Genomic DNA, 26,097 nt, shown 5'->3' on the forward strand with positions numbered 1-26,097 from the left:
AGTTCTCATTTCTAGGGTAGCAAGAATTTTCTCTGTGGCTCTAAAAAGACAGCTTTTTTTGTTTTGCTTTGTTTATTTATTTACTTATTTTTGATGACCTAAATATCATGTGGAGTGGTAGCCTAAAAACCCTAATAAGATCTGGCTCTGGGAGTTCCCTGGTGGCTCAGCTGGTTCAGGGTCTGGCATTGTTGCTGCTGTGGATATAATCACTGCTGTGGCAGGGGTTTGATCCCTGGCCTGGTAATTTCCACATGCCTCAGGCATGACCAAAAAAAAAAAAAATCTGGTTCTGGAAAGGATATAGAAGGTCAGGTAAATGTTGCCAGATTTAGCAAATAAAAATGAAGCTTATCCATTTAGATTTGAGTTTCAGCCAAACAACAAACAATTTTATAAGTGCATTTGATTCAATATTTAATACTTATTTATAATAAAAAAAATTATTTGTTGTTTAGCTGAAATTCCAGTTGAGTGGGGCCTCCTGCATTTTATCTGACAACTCTAGTCAAGTAAGGACAACCACAGAACAGCGAGATAGAGAGGGGTAAGGATAAAAGAGGGCAAGAAAAACAGAAACAAAAACTTCCTACTCAAAATGAGCCTTCAAACCAAAATTCAATACACATGAAGAAATTAAAAGCTAATACATGTACAGCAACTATACTTCAAATTTTAAAAAAGAGGAAAAAGCTGATACTGACAGCCAGTGATGCATTTGCAACACAAATTCACTCTAGATGAAATTATTTTTTCAATAAATGGCATTAGGGGGAAGTTTAATATGCAAAATTTTATTTCTTGCCAAGCACATTTCAAGTATACCAAAGATTAAAATAGTTTATTGTGTCTTTTTTCCTTTTGAAAACATAACGTATGTGGAATAAAAGTGTTTTAAATCCAAACCAAAAAATTAATAAAAGGAAGAAAAATAAATTATATAAAATTCTACTAGCTAGAGCTAGATAATCACTCATTTTAGTGTATTTTTAGTTAAAAAATGAAGGACAAAAAAAGCAAGCCTTGTCAAGCACTGGAGAAGAGTATTGCAGAAAGAAAGCAGTATGTGTAAAGGTCCTGAGGTGGAAAAGGTCTTGTGTTTAAGGAAGGAACTATGGGCCAGTATGGCTGGAGTGAAGAGGGTATCGTTGAGATTTGAGGTTGTTTAGTATCCAATGGCCAGTTCATAAAAATCTTGCTCAGATTTACAATTATATTCTATGTGCAGCAAAAAGCTATAATTTTAAGCAGATGTGGATGTATATATTTAGAACAGTCCTTCTATTTGTATTGTTCCAATAGTATTTTAATAGTTAGCTATGGCTTTAAAAAAAAAACGACATATAATTGACATAGAGAATTGTATTAGTTTCAAGGGTACAACATATTGATTTGATATGTGCACATATTGTGAAGTGATTACTACAGTTAGCCCAGCTAATATCCATCACCACAACATAGTTACAAAATTTTTATTTGTGATGAGAATGTTTGAGATGAAATTAATATTGTACAACAGTTTGGACAAAGACTTTTAATTACAATGTCTTCAGAATGTTCTTAGAGAAAAGTGGAACTGTAAGTTCCCTATTGAAAAAAATAAGAAATCATTAAACAAAACTAGACAGCAATAAAATAAGACAGTAAAATATGAGCAAGAACTAATTAAAAATCCTAGAAATCAAAGAATGTCATTAAATTTTACAAATTCAATAGTTGATGAAAAACTCAGATAGAAAAATGTTCAAGAAATATGTCATAGTCTGGAAGATGGAACTGAGATATTCACCTAGAACCACACATATACTAATGTAATGCAACTAAGTGACAAGAAAGAACAATTGAGAGACAGGTTTTAACAATCTCCTAATCCCAGAAAAAGAGAAACAGATGGGAGTGGCAGGGAATCAGTATTTGAAGAGATAATTGTTGGAATCTTTCCAAAGTTGAACGACATGAGTCATTAAAGAGAAAATGCATTTTAAGACTTCAGTGAGATAGAAATAAATCCAGTCACAGATGCCTTTCTAAAAAATAACAAGGTTCATAGGGAAAATCTCTAAAAGTATCCAATAAGACAGAACTAGACTATCAGCAGACCTCTCATCCACAGTTGCAGATACTAATAACAATGGAATATCATGCTCAAAGAGTGAAAGGAAAATAAATATCAACTCAAAACTGAATTTTGCTGTTAGCATCGAATACCTAATGGCAGAGATCTAGACAAATCAAACGAAGCATCATTGCCTCACATCAAGGGGGCATGGAAGTGGCGCCCCAGGAGTGGGCAGGGCATCACAAAGCCCTTGCTTCTGCTCTATGTTCCTTAGCTTATGGTTTCTCTTTTCATTGTCCCATGAAGCTTCCTGTCTTCCACAAAAGAAAGGGTGAAAGTGTGCCCCTTGTAGCTAAGTCAGCTCTCTTTAGGAAGATGTCCCCCTACTCAGTGTTTTCTGCTTACATCTCATTACCACTCATGGCTAAGACTCTAGAAAATATAGGCTTTCTGCTGAGTATACAGCTGCCCTAAATAAAACCAGTATTCCAATTCTGTTTTTAAGGAAGGAGGAAAACAAGATGTGGGCTGGCCAGCCAGCAGTCACTGCCATAGCTACTATTTAAGAGTATAAGCAAAATAGAGACATTTTTAGCCATAAATATACTAAAAGAATTTAACACCCCCAACCTCTCACTAAAAGCACTATCAAGAATGTACTTCATTTAGAAATAAAGTAAACCCAGAGGGAAGATCTGGACCACAGGAAGCAATGGGGAGCACAGAAATTTATAAACATGTCGGTAAATGCAATTGCAACTTCCTGGGAAAAAACAAATATTATTTTTGTTTTTTAAAAGGGTAAAATTAAACCGTGAAAGAAAATTACAAGATGATGGGGACATTTAACCACAGCAAAATGTTAAGATTTTACAAAGCCAGTATTGAAAGTATAGATTGTATGTTATCCTCTATATTTGTCAATGAACTTAGAGCATCTCATAATTTGAAAGATTGGAAGGCAGTACTTACATAGAAATTTAAAACATTTTTACATCAAAAGACATCACAAAGTTAAAAGACAAGAGAGAAAGACCAGAGGGCCAATGTTTATAATATATTGCAACCACAAAAATCAGTGTCTAGAATACAGAGCATTACTCTGCGTCAACAGAGAAAAACCAAAACCCAACAGAAGAAGAAGGAAAGGGTACAGAGGAGAGTTTGTAGAAGAAATACAAATGATTAATAAGTATTTTTAAAAAGAGCTCAGCCTCGTAAACAGGGAAATTCAGTTTAAAACAATAGGGTGTTACTTTTCATCCACTAGAGAATAAAAACTTAGAAAATTGAAAATAGCTTAGACAAAAGTACAGAGAATGGCTACTCTTGGGCCTGGGTGAACATGTCATTTGGCAAAACTTGAATCTAAAATTTTTAAATGTTCCTGTCATTGGACCCATAGTTACACTTCTAGAAGTTCCTTCTACGAAAACCATTGAACATGCACACTGAAGTGTACAAATAAGAGTAATCATTATAGCATTTACTATAATCATAAAAATTGGGACTAACCTAAATAACAATAGAAGAGGGGGTAAATAAATAATAGTACATCCACGCTACAGAATATCATGGGGCCATTTAAAAAACAGAGCTGACCTCTAGTCAGGGAATACAGCATGGACCCGTGTACGCGCCTTACAAATTATACGTGCAGATGCCCTATGCTTAGAAAAAAGGCCTAAAATACCAATAGTAGTGAATTCCAAGGCAGAGTGAAGGAAACTGCTCTATAATTTTCGGTACCATTCCAATCATTTAAAAGATTTGATATTGAAAAGGCAAGAAAGAGAACTAGTAGAATGTTCTGAAGGTTGTTCAGGACCTACTCGAGGCCTCGTTTTTCTCATACATAAATTGAGGATAATCGCATCTAACCTTGCCCTTTCACTGGAAGTTGGGAGGTTCAAATGAAGGGGCAAAGAAGACAGGTGTGGAAAAAGAACAAGACCATATTACGAAGTAATGAATTATCATGGAATAAGTACAGCCAGGCATTTTATATCTGTCATCGATTTTAATATTTTAATTATCATAATAATGAAATCAGTCTAGTGAGTGGCAGAACTCAGGATTGAACCCAAATGATTCTGCCTCCGTGCTTTCCCAGAACCCCAAGGTCCAGCGTCATCCCCCCTCCCCCTTTTCAGCATCTTTTGAGAAGCAGCGCCTGTAATGACTGAGAACACAAACTGCTTTTAGTTTGGGTGTCCTCCACTCACCAGCTCTGTGACCTCAGGCGATTTACTAAACTTCTCTGTTTCTCAGTGTTCTCTTTATAAAATGGGTGTTATGATAATAGTTCCTACTGCAGACAGTTATTGTAAAGTTTAGATGAGTTAACACATATGAAATACAACAGTACCCGGTGCAGCAGGTGGTCTGTAAGTGTTGGCTATTATTATTTGTTTCAATTGTCTGGTTGATCAGTGGGACAAAGAAGCATTTTCCCAGGCTCTTGCACTTGGGATTGAGTGAGGAGCGAAAAACTCAATATGGACCTCTCTTCTCCCTTTAGAATACTTTGTATACTAGAAAAAAATATTCTTAGTCTCTAGTACTTGAGGATATCTCTTACACTGCCCCCCACCCTTGACCCCCCTCACCCCCAATACCCTGGCCACAAGGCATTTCAAATCCCAGCCAGGTCTGGCAATGGGACTTGCTCTTCATGTGTGTCATGTGTGTGTCACATCCACTCCGGGGAGCTCTCTTATGTCCCCCTGTCTGACCTAGACCTCTTGAACCCACCCTGCCAAACGAAAGACTGACATGCAGGGTTTTTTCAGCCCATGGATGGATCAGAGGATGGCAAAAGGCACAAATTCATTTCATAGCTTTATTTTGAGAAGCGTTGTAGAAACTTCTTAAACTGCTCATCTTCCTGGAACATGGAAAGTCTGCTTCTCCATCTGCCACAAAGGGCCAGGGACCTGACTGATCCCAGCTCATCCTCCCATGACTGCCAACTTTTCATGAACTTCCAAGAAGTCCACGCCTATCCGTCCACACCTTATGCAGGCAAGTGTGTAGGAGGAGGCTGACTGAAGATGGGAAGACTGGTTCTCTACCTGTTGCAAAGCTGGGTAGTGAGGGCTGCGAATCCCAGAGGGAGCTCCAGGGAGGGGATAGCTCTGTCCTTGGTTCTACCGAGGATACGTGAAAGCAGGGGCTGCCACTGTCCTCGACCTCGTGGTCCGGGTCCAGGACTCAAGGTTGCCAAGTATTCTCCCACTGTGTGGTAAAAGGTTTGGGAGGCACTGAACAGCAGGACAGGAGCCAAAGAGGAGGGAGAAGTAAAAGGAAAGCCTGAGAGATGAAAAGAGCCCTCAGGAAATAGCTCCAAAACACAGCAGGCTGCTTGGATCTTCAGGCAAAAGATCATCTGGTTCTTAATGTTTGCGGATCTTTGCAAACTGAGAAACATTTGAAGCATGTTCTCTTTTGGGAATGTGATTATAACCCCTTCGACCTAAAGAGGTGGCTCTGAGCAAGTCTCCTTAACTGTTTAGCAGAGGTCTCCCCCTTTGAAAGACAGAACAACCATACCTCCCAGGACAGGATGGATCAGTATAGGTTTAAGCAAGATAGAGGTTTATTATCCTCTTTTTTTTATTTCTTATTTTTTTTCAAAAGCTGCACCTGCAGCATGTGGAAGTTCCCAGGCCAGGGGTCGAATCAGAGTTGCAGCTTCAGGCCTATGCCATAGCCACAGCCACAGCAACACTAGATCTGGGCCACATCTGCCACCTACACTGCAGTTTGTAGCACTGGACTCTTAACCCACTCAGTGAGGCCAGGGATTTAACCCAAATCCTCAGGGATACTATGTCGGGTTCTTAACTCACTGAGCCACAACAGGAACTCCATAGAGGTTTGCTATCCTCTTATGTAACAAATATCTGTAGGAAGGCCATTGCATGCTCCTAAGGCAATTTCATAGCCATTGAAGGCTCCAGGCTCTTTCTCTCTTCCTATTTCCCCATCCTCGGCACATGGCTTCCAACTTCAAGTTCACCTCATGGTCCAAGAAGGTTGTCATAGTACCAACCATCATGCCTGAATTCTAGGTAGAAATTAGAAGGAAGAAGGGGTGGGCAAAAGGATACACCCCCAAGTGAGTCAGGCCCCTAAAGAATTTCCCTAAGACTCCCACCCAACACTCAAAAACAACTTTGTTTATATCTCATTGACCATCTGTAGCTGTGGGAAGGACTGAGGGATGTCTTTGCACACTCCCCCCTGGGGTAAAAGGAGGAGATTGTTAGGAAAGAAGAAGATGAGAATAGACACTGGGCAGACAGTCTCTGTTGGGAAACCTCCGAGAGCTGTTAAAGAACTGCAAGAAATAAAGCACACAAATAAGCACTCTGTAAACTCAGAGGAGCTTTGCAGCTGTTCTCAATCACCTTCAAACACTGTAATGTGGAAACTGAGGTGCAGAGAAATATTCAAAGTCAGTAGTCAATAAATGATAAACCTGGGATTCCAAGGGATGCCTGGCTGTGACTTTTCTGTACCTCCCCTTCCAATAGAAGAGGCTTTTTTTTGGGGGGGGGGAGTGATTGGCAGCCAAGAGCATCTGACCAACTTCCCACTCTGCCCAGTCTAGGTATCTGGGGGGTGAGGGGGTTCTCCTATGAGCTGAGAGCCTGGGCTCCTGGCCGCTGAGTGTGGAGCACCAGCAGCTCCTTTATCTTCAGCCTCCGTGAGCTCTGGTCACATTGCCCTCTTTGAGATTATGGATGCTTTTAATTTTGCCGTTTACCAAGGGCCTTGGGACCAGAGGCCTTCAGGCATGAGTGCCTATAAATTGCATCTTATTACATTATTAATTACCGTGTTATCTGGAGTCAAATAACTGATTAATGCTTTGGCAAGCAACACTGTGAAATAGAAATCCATCCTGTTCCCTTCCTCCCTGCCCCTCCCCAGCTCACAGGGGAAAGACAGGGGATCCGACTTTTCTACATGTGTTATGAACTGTTTGCAAGAACGACCTGTGACTGTGAGAGGTGGCTGTGCTATGGGTGTGTGGAGCTCTGTGCATAACGAGGAAGAAGTTAACCAGCTGGAAACAGAATGATACAAACAGACATCCTGGGATGCCTGAAATCCAAGATAAGGTGGATGCTACAGATGAACCAACAGCCAGCTTGGTTGCTGATAATGGAGAGATGGGAAGTAGGAAGAGGGATGTGAATTTGTGGGGACAGAGGGCTAAAGAAGGGTAGCTGCTAGACCCAGAGCCATCTGGAAGCCTCCAGCAAAGAGAAAGGGAGCATCTGAAATACAGGATTTGGCTAGAGGGTAGGTAGCCAGAAAGGCCCTTGGGTTCCTCGAGGAGCCTGAGAGGGAGCCTTGATGGTCCAGAGAACCGACTCTGGTTTCTATGAGCAATGGCATCTGGGAATCATGAATGCTGCACACCTGCCCTTTGCTTGGAGTCTATAGCCTCTTTCCCAAGACTCCCCCAGTGCCGGAATTATTCCTGATTTTCAAACTGCACCTCAGAGGACAGCACTTGGAGTACCCTGATCTAGAAGAGGAGCATGAGAATTAAGGGGGCAGCCCAGGGACCCATCTTTCCTTCTTGGTCTCCCAGTGCATGGAACCTTAACTAGGACAGGATCTTCCAGCTTGAGGGTACCCCGGAAAGTTTCTCACAGGCTTTTATGATATTCCAGGACATTACAGTAGGGCTGCTTGTGGGCAGTAGCTTTTTAAGGAGCTGTGACCTTCTAGAGTTGCCGCTGACAGAGGACAGACAGAAACACCACTCCTTGTCCATCTTACAGGTGGTCAGATACGCAAGAGTCTTAATGGGCTCTTCACGTGGGAAGCAAACACTTGCCATCTTCCTGCCACATCGACACAGTGGGCACACTCCCCACCTGCAGAATTGCTGGGAGAATTAAATCACGTATGTAAAACCCTGCACACAGTGCCTGATGCAAAACAGCTTCAGAATAGGTGTGAGTGGGCATCGTGCACTGGACCCTCCAGTCAGTATTACAAATGAGAGCCCAGGTGGGGAGGGCCGTGAGGGCAGGAGATGGCTCCAGGGAGGCGGGGTTCTAATGTCCTAAGTTGGTGGCTCCTGGGATGGGGTCATCACACACAGTGAAGGTCCATGCCTCTGTCTCTCCAGCTTGGGAATAAGAGCCACCAGCTGACTTCAAAGGGAGGCAACATGTCACATTGGGGTTTAGCCTGAGTCAAACTCAGGTTTGGGCGACACCCCACCATGTACTAGCCAGAAAGTCTAGACCGAATTAGGTGCTGCACCCATGGAAAGAGATTCTTCATACCTCCTTCAGAAGGCCAGTGGCCTTTAAGGACAACCCCCAGCTGGACCTGAGGGTGCAGGTGCTGGGCGGGTAGAGGGGGGTGTCAAGCCAGCATACATGCCCCCGTGGCTCCCACAGGTAGCTAGCTCCCAGATCCTCTGCCAGACAAAGACCAAAGCAGAAGCTGCTAAAAGATTTCTCTTTGCTGGGTGTGGATGAGCCTGGGGAAGAGCCACCAAGAAGATGCCACCATCTTGGACTTCTCACCCCAATCCTGAGAAACACCCCTATTGTCATTCGCCATGACCCAACTGGCTACCCAGCCCTTTGGAGGCAGAAAAAAGGGGAGGGAAACCCAGGTCCAGGAAAGAGAGGCCAGTAGAGAACCGTAGACCCTGGAAGAGTGAGGACTCTGGCTTCCCACCCAACACGCAGGGTGAACCCAGACTCAATCCAATCCTCTTCTCATTCCTGTGAGCATACAGATACCCACACAGACACAACCTAAGATGGGCCGGACATACACTTTTTTTTAATGTCTTCATTTTCAATTTTACTTTTTCCTTCCAGTTTTATGGAGATACAGTTGACACACAGCATCGTAAAAGGTGAACATGTACAGATAATGATTTAATTTACATCTGTCATGAAGTGATTGTTCACAGTAAGTTTGGTGAACCTCCATTATCTCATGTAAATACAAAATTAAAGAAACAGAAAAAAATTTGTCTTGGGATAAACACTGTTAGGATTTACGCTCTTAACTCTCACGGATAACAAACAGCAGTGGTAATTATATTCACCATGTTGTGTATTACATACCTAGTACTTGTTTACTTTATGACTGGAAATCTGTACCTTTTGTCTGTACTTCACCCAATTCTCTCTTCCCCCACCTCCCTGGACATACTCTATTTATTTATTTATTTGGTCTTTTTAGGGCCGCACCTACAACATACGGAAGTTCCCTGGCTAGGGGTCGAATCGGTGCTGCAGCTGCCGACCTACACCACAGCCATAGCAACACCAGATCCTTAACCCACTGAGCAGGGCTAGGGATTGAACCCGCATCCTCATGGATGCTAGTCGGCTTCATTACCACTGAGCCACCGTGGGAATTCCTGGACATACGTTCAAAAATCCGTGAAACTTGCACTTGAAGTCAATAGAGTACAGACCACTTTGCATGAGAAGAAAACACTTGGCATCTTCCCCGGTTCATCTCTAACTGTGGGCAAAAGCCATGCGCCAAATTGCCGTGAGGTTCAAGTCACCTACTTAAAACCCCTCACCCCATTGCCTGACACAGGACAGCTGCTTAAGAGATGTTAGCCCTGTGTTACCACATTTGGACCCCTCCCAGGTCCACTCACACGCCCCCATGCAGGTTGTGCATGGGCTGCCCAGCTCCTGTAGACATAGTGCCCATAGACTGTGCTATGCATGGCCCTTCCCGGATGTGGTCAGTGCCCATCCCGTACCACCAGACGGAGTTCTGTCTCTGGCCTGGCACAGTGGGTTTAAGAATCCAGCATTGCCACAGCTGTGGTGTAGGTTTCAGATGTGACTCAGATTCAGTCCCTGTCCTGGGAACTTCCATGTGCTTTGGATGTAGCCAAAAAAAAAAAAAAAAAAGTAGATTTACCTAATCTTTAGTCTCATCAATTTTTAGGGCCAGTGGCTGATGTCTGGGACAAAGTGTGCTCCCTTCTCTGGCCCTAGGCCTGGGCTCTCCAGCCTGGGTGCTCAGGGGCCTGGTTGGGCGACAGCAGCCAGTGGGGGGATAAAGAATGCTGGGGATCATGAGACATTTTCCCCTCAGCGAAGCGGGAGCAGGAAGCCTTGGAGGCTGCTGCTGCTGCTCCTTCCATTTAAGTGTTGTTGATTCTCAATTCCCAGGTCATTTATCGGCGGAGGCAGCCAAGCAAGGACAGAGCCTGGTTCTCAAGGCCAGCCCAGTTCCCAATGCACTAATGACACTTGACAGACCCCACATCCCAGCAATTTCTCAACAAAACCCTGATGCTCCCATCCCAGGGCTCCCAGGAAACACTCCATCGCTTCCCCAGCCTCTGCTCAGCTGGTCTTCGCTGATTGCCCACCATCCCCAGCTGAGCTAATCCCCTGCCCTCCATCCCCTCCCTCCCCTCCCAGTCCTCCCCTGCCTGCTCCCCACCTCTGCTTCAGCTGGGGAGGCCAAGTTAAGCTCCAAGAGGCCTTTGAGAAGCTGGCCAGATGGTGCAGCAGGCCCTGATTTATGCTGCTTATAATAACATCACCTGTGTGCAAGGGTTTTCGCCAGCTGCTGAAATGATGCCAGCCGTGGACCTGGCTGGGATGTACGGATCCACTGTGTGAATGTTGCAGAGTTCCAGGGCCACTGCAAACATTGTCTGCCAAATAGCAAAGGATGGCAGCTTTTCATTCAAAAAAGACTTGGCATAGACCCAAGACGAAACAGACTCACAACCGGAAGTGAATCCTTTTTACTGTGCTTCAGTTCTCCTTCCTAAAACAGGGGGAGTTTTTAAAATTGCACTATCATGTTAATTATGGAATGATTCACTTAGAGCGATATCAAATATTATCATAGACAACCTTGTATCCACCACCCGACTTAAGGAAGGAAATAACAACTGTGTTGAAAACTACCAGAAAAAGCCAATCCCATTCTCTTGCCTCTCGGCCAGTGGTTGCCACCATCCTACGTTAGGTCTTACTATCCCCCTCGTGTCTTTACAGATCTCGTTTTTTTAAACTTTTTATCTGGAGATGCTTGTAGATTTACATGCAGTTGTAAGAAATAATAGTGAGCCTCTAAACGCTTTGCCCAGGTTTCTCCAGGGGTAACACCTTGCAAAGCTATCGTGCAATATCACAACCAGATAATTGTCATTGAAACAAGCCACCAACCGTATGCAAAATCACCAGTGTGGCATGCAATTGTGTGGGTGTATGCATGTGTGTGCACTTAGCCCCATGCCAGTTTACCTCCTGTGAAGGTTCGTGTAACCACAACCACAGATACAGAACACTTCTGTCACAAGGGTCCCTGTCACTGCCCCAGCCCCAGCCAGCTTCTCTCTTCTCTTTCCCAGCTCCTGGCAGCCACTAACCTGTCTTCCTTTTCTATTATTTTGCCATGTCAAGTTATATACATGGAATCTTATAATATGTAACCATATAAGATTGGCTCTTTTTTTTTTCACTAAATAGAATGTCCTTGACATTCATCCAAGTGGTTGCATCCCTCAGTAATTAGTTCCTTGCTCTTACTGAGTACTATTCCATTGTATGGATGTACCATCGTGCATCACCACTCACCCACAGGGGGACATTTGGATTATTTCCAGTTTGGGGCTGTTTCAAATAAAGCTGCTCTGAGCATGTGTGGAGACTGTGGGTGAATTTACGTTTTCATTTCTCTGATGCGAACAGCTAAAATTTCACTTGCTGAGTCATGGGGAAGCACGTACTACTGCGTGGTTCCAATTCACTTCTTTTAAACAGGCATTGGAATCACACTGTGCATTTATTCTTCTCCAACTCACTTCCCTCTCAACATATCCACGTTGATACATGCAGCTTTAGCTTATTTATTTGTGCTGAAATGGAGGATTCCATTGTGTGAATATACTACGATTTATCTATTCTAACCCCAATGCTGGAAGGCATAAGACAATGGGTTTCGGAGGTGTAGAGGTAATTTATCTTCCCAATTTTATAATGGGGTGATATGAAACAAGCCTTAACTAGTCTACAAGACAAGCCTTGGTCATTTCATCTTCATTTTGTCCACTAGATTACCTTGGTAAAGTTGCTTAACTTTGCTGGGCCCAGCTTTTTCATCTATAAAATGGAAACCTCAATAATAACAATAATAATAGTAATAGCCTTAATACTTGTGGGAATTAAATAACAATATAGTATATAAACTCAACTATGTGGAATAAGTGATAATTACATTTATTAGTAAATCATTATAATTAAATACCTATTCTCACCAATGGAAAGAACAACAAAACTATGCATTCTGAATTTTCCATGAAAAATCCAATCTCAAATAACCTCCTCCATGGTTCCTTTACGTTGCCTTGACAGGCCTGTCCCGCTTTGGAGGTCAGAAGATGCCATCAGTAATAAGATCAGGGTGACCTCAGAGATCCTAGTCCCGACCTCCTTTTAAGGTGATGGTGGCGACTGTTGTATTATTATCATTCTTTTATTTATTTATTTATTTTGCCTTTTAGGGCTGCACTGGTGGCATACGGAAGTTCCCAGGCTAGGGGTCGGACAGGCGCTGCAATTGCCAAGCTACACTTCAGCCACAGCAACATGGGATCTGAGCCTCCTCTGCAACCTATACCACAGCTCACAGGAACACCGGATCCTTAACCCACGGAGCGAGGCCAGGGATCAAATCCACATCCTCATGGATAGTAGTCAGATTTGTTTCTCTTGCAGCACAACGGCAACTCCATGTCATACCATCTTACAGAAGAGGACACTGAGGCTCAGATGTTGAGTAACAGATCCAGGATCACATGGGAGCTGGACCCCACTGTATTTAGTCTGGACTCAGAGGCCACACTCTAACTTCCTCGCTGAGATGAAGAGCCTTCAGGAGATCCTGGGCTGCCCATGTTTGGTGTCCAGGCTGAGGGTGGTGGGGCTGGGCTTCAGTCCTGCTCAGAGAGGGCCAGAGGCTCTTCCCTGCTCCCAGCAACCCTGAGAACCAGCCCCTACCCCACCCCCTTGCTCACGCCAGCGTGCACCCTTCCCAACACACACAAACACACTCCTCCAGGGGCCAGCCCGTCCGCCCAGGCTCAGGCTCCGCTTCTGGAGCCTGAGACCAGCTGGACAACCACAGAACAGGAGGAAGAGGAAAGGGAATTTGGGCAGACTGCGCCAGACCAAAAGCCAAGTCTTTAAATACACCTTTTGCTGTGTTGCTGGGCTAAGCACCAGCCAGGGTGACATGACACACTCTCTAAAGAGTTAAAAAATCTTCCACTCAGGAAGGAGACTTTTTTTTTGTTCAGCCTGAAGTGAGGGGGGAGGGCCTGGTGCAGGGGCTGGTGAGGAGCTGTGGTATAGGATTCAGGAGGAAGAAGGAACTCAGATGTTCCTTTCTGAGGCTCTGCCTCCGTTTCTCCCCATGTAAAGGGAGGAGGGTGGACTGAATGGTCTCTGAGCCCCACCTTGGAGTGTCCTTTGGGAAAAAACGAAAGCTTTTACAACTGATGTCAAGATGTTGCCCATCCCTCAGAGGGGAAAGCAGAGAAAAGAATGGCCCCCTGAGGAGTTCCCGGGGCCTGAGGGTCCACCACTACCCTGTGATATGGCTCCTGGTTTTTCTGGCTCCCCTACCTCACAGTCCACTTGAGCTGGGATGTGTCCTGGGCCTGAAGGTGAGGAAACCCACCTGGAGAGGGAGGGATGGCATGAGAGACAGAGGGGGTGCACTGGGGAAGGAATCAGCCCTGGTTCGGGAAAGGCCATTGCCAAAAGCCCTCTTTTCAAATTGAGATCCACTGAGCCCCGAGCCCTGGGCGCCCCCCTCTGCGAGTCCCTGAGCAAAGGACCTGAGGGCTCATCTGTCCTGGGTACCCATGTGTTCTTCTCAGAGCCTCACACAGGGAGCAGCCCCATCGTGCCAGAGACCAGGACCCCTGAAGCCACCTGGCACCTCAGACACAGACCAGCCATCTTTCAACAGTCAGGACCCCTGCAGCTCTTCCTGCTTCTCAAGGGAGGCGGCCCACCCTGGCAGCCCCTTCTGAAGAGTATGTGGTCGAAATAGATCTAACTTGAAACTCATCACTATTCCAGGAAAAACAGAAAGGCGCCCCCACCTCCAGCCTCCAGCGTCCAGCCTCCAATTATTCCACCCATCTCCGCTCTCCACCCTTCATGCCCCCACCGGGTCCTCCCCATCCTCTTGTTCCCTGATCCAATCAGGTCTCCTTCAAAACCCTGCCCCCTCTCTCCCTGCCCTTCTGTGCCGGACGCCACCCTCACACACACAACGTGCTTTCACCTACATCACAGACCCACCAGCCCTTATCTCGAACCCAAGGGGCCTGATGTGCTTCAGAATTCAGATTTTGGGGAGGTGCCATGACGCTTATCCCCTCTGGTGGCTCACATTCTAGCAAGGTCTGGACCAACGCCCTGCAATCAGGCACGTTAATACTTCCACAAGGAGACCCATGAATATTCATGGCAAGCGGGGATAAATAAAAGACTATAAATAGCCTCTGTTCAGGGCAGGGTTTGCCTCCAAATGAATTCCAGAAAGACTGTTTTCTGGTTTCTATAGATAAGAGTGAGGGTCTGACTCAGTCCTGGCCTCACCTTATACCTGCTATTCCCACTCACCTTTGATGGTCACCTCCCTGCTCTACCCAGAGTCCCTCCCATGCCCCCTTCCCTCATCCTGCAGCTCCTCTGCTCCAGACCTTCCAGACTGCCCTTGAGAAGACCAAGGCCCTTCCCGCACTTTGCTGGGCTGCTCCTCCCCAGGCCAGCAGCAGGCTCATGGGCCTCGCCGATCAGCTGAGGGGCTTCTCATTTTACAGGCTCCTCTAAGTGTGAAGCTGAGCTATTATTTGTCCTGTTGCATGAGGGGTTTACACTGATGGTGCAGTGGGTGTAGATGGGGTGCTGGCTGAGATGGAGGAATCACTAAAGGAGACAGAGGCAGAAGGGGGGATGGTATTTGTCCCTGGCACCACCTGCTCAGTGGATGAGGCTGTGTAGCTTCAGCCTGGGGCCTGAGGGCAGCCACCTGACAAAGGAGCAACTTCCCCCAGCGTCACAAGCACAGGAAAGACCACTGTGGGGGAGTTCCCTGGTGGCTCAGGGGGTTAAGGATCCAGCATTGTCATTGCTGTGGCTCAGGTAGCTGTTGGCATGCAGGTTCCATCCCTGAGCCAGAAACTTGCACACGGCACAGGCCTGGCCAAAAAAAAAAAAGTGGAGGGACTGTAGGGCCCAGGACAAAATGCACAATGTACGAACTAGAATGGGGATGAGGGCAGGGCCAAGCCTGTCCTTCCAGGCAGGCAGCACCAGAGGGCCCATGGTCCAGCTCTTGGGTCCTTAGGCCCTTGGGCCCTTGGCTATGGTGGCCCAGAGGTGGGGACAGGGGTGGGGGGGCTTCCCGACTTGTACGTGGAACACTCTGGCTCTTTGAGGAGGGCGGGCTGAGTGCTTGGCAGGAGGGTTTGTGGTTCCAGGGGTACCTGTCTTAGGCTGGGCAGTGGGAAGTCCTCCCACAAATGGCCTGGACAGGCAGCCAACACTGGAGATTCCCTATGACGGTGAGCTTGCCAGGCTCTCCCCAGAAGGACTGGTGGGTGCATTTTGCAGGGAGCTGTCATCTGAGATTATGCAGATGAGGGGCAGCAACCAGATGGGTGAACTTTTAGTTGTCACCCCCTTCCACCCAGGGACCGGGGACACCTGGGGTTTAAATGCCCATTTGGCCCTTAGGAGGTCAAAGCCTGGCTTTCTAGAACTGGCTGTCCCAGGAGTCAGAAATCTTCCTGTTGCTATTAAGAGGGAAGCCCCTGCAGAAGTCAGGAAGCAAAGAGGAGATACCCAGAGGCATGGCCTCCAGCCTCCCTCCCAGATTCTGCCAGCTGCCCTTCTTGTGCCCCAGAGGGACCCCAGACATGCTAATGAAGTGATGGGGAAAAAAGACAAATTAAGACAGATGGAGAGGAACAAACTATGAAAAGGGCTCCCTTCGGCTCACCTACCCCCTCCCCACTTTCCCTAGAAGATCAAATTATGACCTGAAATCACTGGATACATATTTTATTATGTGGATAATTTAAAGGATTAGAGTGAGACAAAGAATTCATAAGCTGTAGTCACATTAGAAGACAAATTGTTTCCATTAATCTCTGACGAAGGGAGGGAAGGAGAGAAATGAGAAAATGTACGTGAGCAGGAGAAAGGCAGGCGGAGAAAGCAGAGCTGGGGGGGATGGGGTGGAGACGATGAGGTTGCTTTTCTCCTCCTCTGGCAGCACCCCCCACCCCCAAAACAAGCTGAGGCTCCGGTCCAAATAAGACTGATTTGCAGTGCAGATTCATCTCAGCTGCTTTTTGCTTCTGCTGCCAACCAGAGATGGTTTAAATAACATGTATTGTTCTGCGTGATTCCTTATGCAAATGTTTCTAGCCTGTTTGTTATTCCTGAATAATTTCCAATGCCTGCTGTCTGGGCAGAAGAAGCAGCTCACTTTCCCAGCTGTGCTAGGAGTCACCTGCTGGTGGCAGGGTTTTAATGGCCCCAACCCCACTCCAAAAGGCTGGCAATAGTGTCCCAGAGGGCTGGGTGGGCAAGTACCACCCCTAGGCTAGAAAAATGTCATAGCTGGAAGAACTGCCAAGAACCTCATCTCACTGCAGGATTTTATGTAGAGGAAACCGAGGCCCAGCGGAGGGAAGTCTCCTCCACGTTGGGCCCACCATGTTTCTCTCTGAGGAGGAGGCTCAGTGAGTGCTGGCAGCCTGGAGGCCTCTGCAAACCCAAGCCATGCAGCCAAGGACCTGCCTACCATGAATGAACCAGTGAATAAAACAAACGACCTCAGATTCAATGAATGAATTGTGTGGCAGACACTTTTTCTCCAGGAATGGGTTTAGAAAGTAAGAATGCTACCCAGCTGAGCCTGAGTCTGCCCGCCTGACATTCAGCAGAGCCAATCCACTGACTCCAGTGAAGGAAAGCAAAGTGTTTATTGAAGGGTGCCAAGCAAGAAGGGGCTGCTCATCTTCAAAAGATTTGAACTCCCTGATGGCTTTCAGGAAAGAGTTTTTAAAGGTAGTGGGAGGGAGTGGGTCCCGGGGTACATGATCAGCTCATGCTCAATTCTCTGATTGGCTGATGGTGAGGCAACAGCGTGGTGCTTCTGAAATTTCAATCACCAAGCTTTCTGTTCCAACCACCCTGGAGTCTGTGTCCTGGTGGTCAGTATGCATTTCACTTCCTCCATCTGTTGAGGGTTTCAGTAGCTCTAAAACAACTGAAGGATATGGCTCAGGATATTCTCTAGAACCCCTGAGAAAGAACTAAAGTCCCTTGACTTTGTTTTACAGCTAAGCTATCATTATTTTGTCTTGCCTGATGGTTTGCCATTGGCTCTGTCCTGGGGAAGCACAACTGTGGACTTTTACTGAGGTTGTCTTGTCTTGTTTGGGCAACAGATGACCTGGAGTGGCCCTGAGGTTTCCCTTCAAAGATGGAGAGGCGGCTGCCCAGGGACCAAGTCCAGGGGGCAGGTGCCAGTGACTGGTCACCAGAGGTGTGTTTCTGCTCGGAGGGGAAGGACGTTCACATGCTTAATCTCATCAAGGAATGGGCTGCCTTGAGGCAAAGGCAGAGTTGGCTGGGAGATTGGACTCTGCTCTGTAAAGCTCATTGACCTTATGTTTCCAGAATGTGTGGTGCACACAAAACGCTCTCTAGTGCGCAGAGGAAGGGAGAAATGAGGAGTTTCCAGGAAGAGGGGGCCTAAGACAGGCCCTGAAAGACGAGAGGACCTTAAGTCATCAGAAACGACAGATTTGGAACGTTCTCAGCCAGGAAGCTGCAGTTCCCTTTCTCATGGGTGGTCCTGCCTCCCTGGCCTCCTATGCCTGCCTTCCTAGGAGAAGGGCCAAGAAGGCACATGGTGGTCAGTTGTCAAGGCCTCAAGAGGAGCTCCTGGGGCCCAGACAGGAGAAGGTCTCCAGCCACCCACCACAGCAGCCCTGGCCACTCAGCTGCATGTCCCCGGCCCCCACAAGCCTCAGTAGGAGGGCATCACATGCTTGGGATGGGGTCGAATGGACTGCAGCTTGGCTGAGCGGGGGTCACCTTACCCATCAAATCCCATTACCCACTCTACAGGCGATGCTGTCAGCTGTGGAGCGGTCGATGGAGAAGGGGTGAAAACACTGGCCCAGACAGGCAACGCTGGATGTGACTGCCACACCCAGATGCTGCCAGAGCCAGGAAATCAATGGGCCTTAACTGGGGCAGAAGGTCCAGAGGTGGGCCTCCTGGCTGGGCTTCTCACAACTGGTGGGGATACTGAGCACATGACTTCACTTCTCCAAGCCCTAATTTCCTTCTCTACAACAGGAGAGAAAGAACTTATGTCCCAGGGTGGCCAGGAGGACGGGAGCAGCTGGAGCAATAGGCATTCTCATGGGACTGAGATGGGGTCGAACAAACAGTGGATGCTCAGCAAATATACATCCATTCGCTTCATAGCCTCATTTTGTCAAGGGCGATGGACAGGTGGGATGGGGGCATTTTATAGGGTACCTGAAGGGAATCTTCCTTTTGGGGTAAGAGAAAGATCTGTCACGCCCTAGAAGCAGTGCCTGACCAGGCCTGGTTTGCAGAAATTGTTTCCCATTTCAGGGCGAAAGATGAGAGAGAAGAGCAGTCACGTGTCGCAGCCTGCAAGTCCACTAGCTCTGGGGATAAGGATTCCAAGTGCACAGCTGGAATTTGGAGACAAGTGATGCTATTTTCCTACCTTCCTCCCCAGGGTCCCTGGCTGGGTTAGGTGAGTTGCATCTTAACTCCAACAATTTCGAGCAACTTTAGGTAAAACCTTGAGCCTTAGTTTCTCCATCTGTAAAATGGGCATTAGAAACCTACTTCATGGAGATGGTGCCAGGATTAGATGCCATAGTGCATATGGCACCCCGCACTGTGCTCACAGATGATAAAAAATGTAAGCTATCCTCCCCTCTCATCCCCTGGGTTGGGCACTGTAATCCTACTAAGCAAGGCGCTCACCTGCATGCTCCCTCTGCCCCCCTGGCTGTGGACTATTACCCACCACCAACAGACCAATGGCAGGGCAGAGCCGAGTGGTGAGGGGGGAAGGAAGAAGCAGCACTGAGAGAAGTGGTCCGTGTTTATTAGGAAATTCTTGGTGGATTTACAAGGAATTAGCATACCTTGCCTCATAACAGAGGCCACACTGCTCTATCTTTAGAAACCTCGAAATGAGGGAAGGTTCCAGGGATGTGAGCATCTCAGCTCTCCAAGGTTGGCTCTATAAATACCTGCCCAGTCGGCCTCAGCCGCTCTGCCCTCTGATCCAGGAACAGCCCCTCCTCCTTGCAACAGCCCTGGAAGCGCAGCAACCCAGAGCCCGGAGCAGCACTGGCCACCCAGCAGGGCCACAGGGTACCCGCCTCCCACTGCCACACCACACTTCACAAGCTTGCTCTGGACCAAGGAGGCAGGGAGAAAGAAGGTAAAGACAGAATGTAGAACCATTATGCCTGAGCTTGGCGAGGACACAGGGCAGGGAAGTCAAAGGATGCGACCAAGGGCAGAAGTTCGTTCTCCCTGAAGCATGTTCTGAGCTTCTGCTCTGCCAGGCAGGATGCCAGGCCTGGAGGAACAAGATAAGGACAGACTGTGGGCCTGTCCTTGGGACACATGGAGACGGAAGGGGAAGGAGGGCAGGGAAGTGGCACTTACTTCTCTTCCTCTGCATCCGTTTCCTCAGTTCCTCTCCTCTGACTCAGCTCATTACCCCAGAGCCCAGCTCTGCCACATACAGACGCAGGCGCGCGCGCGCACACACACGCACGCACGCACGCACGCGCACGCACGGACCGCCCTCTACCCTTCATCCCCACCTCCTGGAATCCGAGCTCCCCAGCACGGTTGTAAAAACCAGCATGTAGACCAGGCTCTTCGGTGGCCATGGGTGGGGTCTTGTTCTCCAGTGAAACTCCTAGGACTGCAGTCACAGATGGCTGTAGAGCTGTGTGGCCTCAACAAGATGCTAAGCCTCCCTGTGCCTAGTGTTTGCCTTGTTGGTGGAGCACATGAGACAGTTCCACACCGCAGTGAGTGCAGGGACAATGTCCTCGTGGCACCCTGTTCACTAAAAAGTGCCAAGCACCAGGAGTTCCCATCGTGGCTCAGCGGAAGTGAATCTGACTAGTATCCATGAGGACACAGTTTCCATCCCTGGCCTTGCTCAGTGGGCTAAGGATCCGGCGTTGCTCTGGCGGTAGTGTAGGCCAGCAGCTACAGCTCTGATTCAATTTCTAGTCTGGGAACCTCCATATGCCATGGGAGCGGCCCTAGAAAAGGCAAAAAAAATACCAAAAAACAAAAAAAAAAGAGTGCCAAGCACCAAGAAGAAGAAGGGAAGTTTCCTGGTGACCTAGCAGTTAAAGATTCAGGATTCAGTGTTGTCACTGTTTTGGCTCGAGTTCTATCTCTGGCCAGGGTTTAATCCCTGGCCCAGGAAGCTCCACATGCCCTGAGCATGGCTTTAAAAAAAAAAAAAAAAAAAAAAGGGCCAAATGATTGCAAAGAATTACCTTTAAGACGTCATGGGTTTCATTTGTGCCTGGAAACTGGCGTGGGGACTCAGCTCCCATCACACACTTGGATTCCCCAGGTAAGGCCTTCCAAGTGCCCAGCGCCCATGACTCAGGAGTTATGTATGTGATTCATGCAGGGGCCGGGGCCACTACACCTGCCCACAGCCGGGGACCCACACACCCTCCCACTGGTATCCGGGTTTATTTTGTGACTTGGCACCAGCAGACCTGAGCCTTTCTTTGGAGAGGTGGATAGTTTGTTTTGAAACCCCTGGGTCACACTGAAGCAATCACAGATGTGTTCCTGAGCCACTGCATGCAGAATTAAATAGTCAGCAAGACTGCAGGGTTAAAAGTCAAGAAAGCAATTTTTTAAAAACCGACCTCAACTCATTCTGTAATATTTCCTATTTACATTGAAGAAATGTCAATTCTTGGCTTTAGGCCTCACAGGAGACCAAGGATTTAAAGATACTTACGAGACTGATATAAATCTTTGATAAGACAATAAGCGCAGAGAGAGGCATGCCTGGAAACGTTAAATGGGTTGGATTTAGTCACAGCTCTTTCCAGTTTCCTCGGCTTGACTTGCACACGTCTGGGTGCTCTGATTATTCCTATTTCCTGTATCTAAGGCAGGGTGCGGCTTGCAGGTATGAGGCAGGCGCCTTGTGTGTGTGTCTGTTGTTCACAAGGGAAAAGAGCAATTAAAAGTGTGCCAATTACCTTTTTATTTGAACTTTGGTCCCCGAAGCTTAAGTGTTCAGCCTGCATTTATCTTGGTGTCTGATGCAGCTGTGGGGGCTCCAGCTCCCCTGCCAAGAAGGCCAGATGCAAAGCAGATCAGGTCACCTGGCAAGCATCTGGATGGGATGCTGGGAAGCAGGGCAGGAACTCTTGACCGGACTCTTTGTTTCTTGAACCATATACCAGATCTTGGGTTTGGGTAAGAGGTCATGGTGGGAAGTCCAGCCAGAACACCGCTGGAGCAGGGCGTGCTCTTGTACAATTTGGTCAAGACCAGGAGCTGGGGCAAGGGTTCTGCTTGTGACAAGCTGAGGGGAAGAACCACGTGGAGAGACATCAGATGGGGAAGGGGGCGGGCAAGAGGAGGCAGTGCTCTGGGTCATAAGAGGCTACAGATCTAAGTGTTGGTAGTGGCTGGGTTCCCTGGTACAAATAGTCAGAATCATGAAGTTCAGCCACCTTTATAACTAATAGTTCCTTCTTGTTCTTGGAGATGCGAAAGGGTGGGACTGGGCTTTCCTCCCTGGAGGGCAAACGTGATATGGAGCTGCTCACTGGACACTGGAGGACCAGAGGGTGGGGGCAGCGGAAGCTCAGGGCCTCTCCTCACAGCCATGCAGATAAGGGCCAGCAGGATCAGTAAATTGTGGGTGGGGGGCAGCCCAGATCCTAGCACTTACCTTCCACTGACCCCTTTGAAAATCTCCTAAGTGCTAGGGACCACGTAGACAAAATTTACCCCCCAATTTTAGGGGTGCTGAACTCCTGGGCCCGTGGACCTAGATCTGCCTGGCTGGCCAGCCTACTTCTCTTGCTTTGTCATTCCACACTCTGACTGCAGACTGGGTGGGCCGGAGTCACCTCCCACCTTTGGCCCCAGCTCCCAGGAACAGGATGCTCAAGGACCCTGGCCCAGCCAGAAAAGAGGGCATTTCTGTCAGACTCTGGCTCTGACTACTGAGAGGTAAGAACAGGTGGGGACCTTACTCCTGCGACTGCTGTTTTCTCTCCTAATGTGCACTGCAGTAAGCAGAGAACAGAACCGGGACTTGGGTACCCAGGACTTGTGTGTGAAGTCGCATACTTTGGGGGGTCGGACGTGTTTTTCCCAACGGCACACACGTTTCCTTCCCCTAGAATCCTGCTAATCCCTTGGGGCGCTCTTGGAGTCCTGCCTGGGAGAGAAAACAGACCAGGGAGCCCCTCTGGGAAGGCTGGAGGGTCCCTGAGAATCGATAGCACAGTCTCATGCATCTCGGATCCTCATCGGTCTATGGCCTATTAAGCACTCCCTGCCTGTCGATCACACACTATTATTGCTCTCTTGCTGAGCGCTCCGAGGCCAACTTCCATTTGGCCAGAGAAAAATAATGATTGTTTGTTTATTAGTCAGGAGAAAATGTCCAGCCACAAACGTGCCTCTGGGCCAAAGCCAGATTCCATCAAGCCCTCCCTTGGCCCAGTCTGGCCTCTCTAGCTTTCCTGTTCTGGTGGCTCCTAGAGGCTAGGATCTGTCACACGCAGGTGGCTCAGGGGCTGCAGGGGTCCTGATGCAAGTTTCCATGGAGCCAAGAACACGCAGGCAACCGTGGCTCTTTCTTGGCCACTGCAGGGGAGGCAGGGGACCCCCCTGGGAAGACTCTGGCCACACAAGCTAATGTAACCAGAGTCACATTAAGGGGACCCAGGCTGCTCTGGCTATGATGAGCTCTTCTGGGTGAGCTCCCGGGGGTGTTGGCTGGAAGCTGCTGGCTGAAAGCCCCATTCCGAGCTGGAGCTACCAGGGCCTGGGGGGCCTATGCCTGAGTAGCTGTTTTCTCCCACTGGGTCTCTGCTCCCAGCCTCTCTAGACCACCTTCCCTCAGTAGGATCTTTGGATCGTACTGACCTGGCTTCAAAGCCCAGCTCTATCTCTTCTAAACTCCAAGATTTTGGGAGTTCCCATTGTGGCTCAGCAGTAATGAACCTCGGATCCCACATTGCTGTGGCTGTGGCATAGGCTGGCGGCTGCAGCTCCAATTTGACCCCTAGCCTGGGAACTTCCACATGTGGTGGGTGCGGCCCTAAAAAGAAAAGACAAACAAACATACCCTGAGATCTTGGTGAATTGGTTAACTTCCCTGAGCATCAAATGGCTCCTATAATTGTTGGGAATCTTCTGGTTGGATGAGGTAAAATGCAGTAAGCACGTGATTCAAGGACTGTGCATTCCAGGCCCTCGACACCAGGTTGCGACCTGTCCTCCCCTTTCTCCTCCTGGGGGGCTGGCACCTCAGGCTGCCTGCCTTCCTATTCTGTCTTCCCAGAGCATCCATTCCCCCGTGGGCTAGGGGAACCCAGTTCCCAGCTCCCCCCTTCCTCGCTCTCCCTCAAGTCAAACCACTCGCCCTTAATTAAAGTTTCTCTGTTAATCACTAAAGGGAAACAGAAAGATGCAGCCAGAGCTCTCATTGATCTGGCCCAGGCCTGAGTCCCAGCTGCAACAGCCATGACTCAAGACAAGCCATTCAGCCCCTCAGGTCTTCAGTCTCCTCACCTGTCAAATAAGAGAACATCCCTAAACAAGCTTGGAGAGTCTCTCCTACCCTAAAAATTCTGTTTCCTCTTGGAACAAGAGAAACACCTTGCAACATCCTCCTATGTACTATCTCTTGTCTGCTTCTTATGGGATTTGCTGACCCCAAACCTTCTTAGCCTGTTGTGCCACTGTTCCTGGGATGTTAGCCTCCCTCCTCATCCTTGGCGCTCTCTGCCCATCCCATATTCTTTGGACACTCTGTTCTTGAAGATCACTAGGGGTTCAGGTAACTCAGTGAGCCATTTGCATCTCAGGCAAACTCCCGGCCCCTGCCCTTTCCCCCACAGCTCCCAAGTTTACTCAAGGAAGGTCAGAATCAGTCAGTCCCCAGGACCTTGTCCTCCCTTTCCTCCTCCCGTCACATAATCGTGGTACCCATCAACGTAAGCTAAGTCCAGCAGTGCTAACAAGTGGCACCAAATCTCAGCGGCTTAAGCAGCCAGTTCTTCCACGCTCACAGTCAAGCTCTTGGTGGGTCTGCAGAGCTCGGCTCCACACCCTCTCCACTCCAGGACCAGGGCTGGTGCCGAGCAGCCCCACCGGCTGAGGAGGAAGCAACGGCTCTTCAGGCTTCTGCTTGGACCTGGTGCCCATCACGTCCATTAACATTTCGGCGGCTAAAGCAAGTCACATGGTCAAAGCTGCCTCAGTGGGAGAGGGGTCGTGATCGTCCCACAGAGACAGACAGTATCTTGACCATAGCACAATCCCCACGTAAAGCCTTACAATGGTCCTCTGGCCCACTCCGCTCATTTTACAGGTACAGGGAAGAAAGCTCAGAGACAGGAGGCGATACACCTGAGGTCACACAGCAATCAGTGGACCAGGAGGGGCCAGATCCAAGCGTGTTGATGACCTTTCAGTTCAGATGTGGGAGCAGGACCGAGCAGAGATGAGTTTGAATTGAATCTCAACTCTGTAATTCTGGACAAATTATTTCAACTGCGGGCCTTGGCTTCTTCTGGAATGTGCGGTGAGGGTCTCATTCTCCTGGCCAGGAGGTTGGGAGGTTGGGTGAAATTTAATAAAGTATCATGCTCCGTGTCTGACTCAGAGGAATCTCTAAACACACATTTGTTCTGGTTCTTTCCTCCCCTGTCAACAGCCCCAAACTCCTTCACCTCATTTTCTTTTTTCCTTACTGGCCTCCAAGCTCATCTCTTCTTTGTCAAGAAGATGAGCCAGAGAAGTTCCTGGCCATAAAGCCTCCTGGTATTGCCTCCAAGCTCAGGAAGCAGAGGGACCTCAGAGCAAAGCCTTTCTCAAGAGTCTAATGACAAAGGGCCTTTTATACTCATCCTCTCCTCACAGCCCCACCTTAGCTCTGGGCATTGCTCCCATCACCCTGATGAGAAGACTGAGGCCGTGTTGGTTAGGGACCACCTGCTGCCCCGCAGGAACCAAGACTCTCCACTCTGCTACTGCACCTGAGGTTGGGCCTGTCCCCACAGCCACCACCCCACTCCTCCCTGTGAACCCAGGTAGTGAGAAGTTTCCTCTGAGCCTCCAGGAGAGCCTGGTGGTCTGTGGGCATGAGAGAAACGTGGCTGGTATGAAAAAATATATATAAGAAAAAGCCTTCAAGAACAATTGTCACCAGTTCTGTTTGGCTTTGGCTTATAAAAAAATCTGTTTTCAGCATTCATGAAATAAAGGTCCAGGAAAGTCTGCTCAAATATATATATATATATATTTCAAATATATTTCAAACATCCTTCCCAAAGACAGCTCTGGAACCTGTGTGGAATATGTTTTTATGATTAGATGAAGGGTGTGTGTGTGTGTGTGTGTGTGTGTGCAGATTGCTTGTTGCTATGTTTGTGTTCTCTCTCTCCCTCCCTTCTCTCTTTGAAGGGCTATTTTCTTTGTTCTGGGAATCTGGCTCTACCTGGAATGTCTAACAACCGCACAGATGGTCCCTATTTTGTTGCTGCCTTACCTGTCTGGGGAGACATCTCCATGCCCATCCCACCTCCCCACACCTGTCTCCCTGAGCATCCGGGGGCGGGGGGGGCTTCTGCAACTGGCATCTGCTTCCTCCCCAGACCACCC

General features: G+C 48.1%; 1 long non-coding RNA gene across 2 annotated transcripts in view; it reads right to left on the reverse strand.

The window, feature by feature from the left end:
* LOC125111833 (uncharacterized) overlaps positions 1–19,944 on the reverse strand; it is a 76,322-nt gene extending 56,378 nt beyond the window's left edge. For both annotated transcript variants that reach the window (XR_007130949.1, XR_007130948.1), the window contains exon 1: positions 19,861–19,944. This is a non-coding gene — a long non-coding RNA (uncharacterized LOC125111833). The remainder of the gene's footprint in view (positions 1–19,860) is intronic.
* Positions 19,945–26,097: the final 6,153 nt, after the last annotated feature.

Source organism: Phacochoerus africanus, chromosome 11 (assembly GCF_016906955.1).
Source record: "Phacochoerus africanus isolate WHEZ1 chromosome 11, ROS_Pafr_v1, whole genome shotgun sequence".
Classification (NCBI taxonomy): Eukaryota; Metazoa; Chordata; class Mammalia; order Artiodactyla; family Suidae; genus Phacochoerus; species Phacochoerus africanus.